The 2,187-nt window shown below is 51.0% G+C and overlaps 1 pseudogene; it reads left to right on the top strand.

Moving 5' to 3' along the window:
• The first annotated feature begins 1,613 nt into the window (after nucleotides 1–1,613).
• LOC144829859 (small nucleolar RNA U3) lies at nucleotides 1,614–1,704 on the top strand (annotated as a pseudogene).
• The last annotated feature ends 483 nt before the right edge of the window (nucleotides 1,705–2,187 follow it).

The following is a 2,187-nucleotide window of genomic DNA, read 5'->3' as shown; positions in this document are numbered from 1 at the left end:
GGTGCTTTTTTTAAGCCCCGCCCCTTTGTCCCGGGCCGCGCTGCGATTGGCTGCCGGCCCGGGACACCCCCGTGACGTCATTCCCGGGCCGCGCTGTGATTGGCTGGCCGGCCCGGGACCTGACTTGTTTTTGTTAGTGACGGGTTTTAGGGTCATCCTTTGTATTTTTGTTTTTGCTTTGTTTGTGTCTGCCCCCCTACATTGTGGTGTCGGAATTTCAGAGCTAGTGTTATACCTGTATTTTCCCTTGCGTTTTGTGCTATTCATACTTGTTTTTCTGTTATATTTCAGTATGCCTCTTGGTAATGTAGTGGGGTCCGTACTGTTAGCATTATATTTTGTGCAGTGTATACTTTCTCTGCTAATCTTAAAAGTGTTTGTCCTCACAGAGATGGCTGCATGTCCACCACTGTCCGCTGAAATCTCACTTCCTGTGCGCTTCCAGTCTGCTGCCTGCCCAAATGCGCGTCACTTCCGCTCTGCCATCTTGTCCCTGTTGCAGTAGGGATTGCTGGAAAAGTTTGTGCTATGGGAGGTAGCGGGAAGCAAAGCGGGCTTGAGAGGCGCCAGCTGAGGAGGCACAGAGGGGAGCGACACCGTAGTAGGTGGCGTCCCGGTTGGCAAGGGGCGGAGATAAGAGAGGGGAGGGTTTTGAAGCACTGTCGGGATAAGGGGAGCCCCCCCCCAGGAAGAGGGGGGGCAACCACAACGGTGTTGAAAGAGGAGCCATAGGGGAAAAGAGCCCCAAGGGCTCAGAGGCTGTCAAGGTACGGAAAGTGGAGCTGCACGGACACCGTAGGGGTGAAAGGAAGGACCTCTAGAGACAGGGAGGAGCCACAGCAGAAATCAGTGCTCCTGTGAATAATTTTAGGGGAGCGCCGATGACGGGAGGGTAGGAAGAGGGAGGCGCCGCAGCTAACTCAGATAGACGGGGCACCTGAATGGTGTTTGTGTGTCAGAGTCAGCCAAGAGCGCTGCAGAGGCACCCCCAGTGCGTTGGTAGTAGAGCACAGGGTTCCTCGCCGATTAGGATAAGGGAATCATCCCTACCGAGGGAGATAACTGCGGACACGCCCAATCGAATTAGATGCCCCACAGTGATGAGGAACCATTCATTCATGCATTCATTAAATAGTTAATGTCCTGTTAAAGATCATCTGCTACCGAAGTGTGGTCACTTAGTTGGAAGATCTTCTATAGGTGCGACAGGCACCTCAAGGCAGAAAACGGTACTTAACTGTACACTAAACACTGCTGAGGGTTTTTTGCTGAAACAAGCCGACACGAGCCCGTTGTGCAGTTTGTGAAGCAAGTTATACTCAGCCGTGTAAAGTTAAGGATCCAGTCGTGTAGAAGATTTCCCCAATGGTACCAAAAAATCCCAGGCGACACCCGAGGGTGCTGTCAGTATTGGAAGACGCTTACAGTGGCCTATGGGCAGCATTAGATCACCGAAGGCACTCTGTCATTCCATTATGTCTTTTATATTTAAAGTACAATTAAATACTTGCTCGGTATAAAGAGTGCCACTCGGGTGTAAACAGAACTCCGTGGCGCTACCTCAAGGGTTAGTAGGCTGAGGTAGTAGTTAAAAGCCTGATCTTCGTAAGCCATTCCGAGCGTGAGTTGACAGTGCTGCATTTCTGCAGCTACTGTTTGTTATCGAAGATCGTTCGTCTCTCGCTTACAGGAGAGCTGGAGGAAGGAGACACAAAGGATTATAAGTAGCCCGCAGTTGTGCACATTAAGGAAAAGCAAAGGCTTAAACACGACGTGTGATTTAGCGCACGCTGTGTTCCTTTTCTTACAGTGCACAGCTGCGGGGCTGATTGGGGTCCATTGAAATAGTATTCGTGTTAATTGCAACGCGAATACTAATTCAAAGGACCACAATCAGCCCGCAGCTGTGCACTGTAAGAATCTCGCGCTGCTCGCATTTTAAAAGCGGCGGCGCGAACGGTATCACGGGAGTGCGCGCTAATTACAGCACACTGCGTGCTTAAGGTGACCTCTGTGCTCGCGTGCGCAGCTTCTTGGGAACAGTGGCGGTAACTATTTTTGAGTTTTCGCCTTCTCTCTCCTCGTGTGTAGAAGATGCACTGAGGATGATGGATTGCTTGACTGAGTTGTATTTTTGATTTCCGTTGTGTTGCTGGCGGGGTCAGGAGCTGCCCGCTGATGGTGTGG

Source organism: Lissotriton helveticus, chromosome 4_1 (genome assembly GCF_964261635.1).
Source record: "Lissotriton helveticus chromosome 4_1, aLisHel1.1, whole genome shotgun sequence".
In the NCBI taxonomy this organism is placed as follows: domain Eukaryota; kingdom Metazoa; phylum Chordata; class Amphibia; order Caudata; family Salamandridae; genus Lissotriton; species Lissotriton helveticus.
This window is presented reverse-complemented; position numbering and strand designations above follow the sequence as displayed.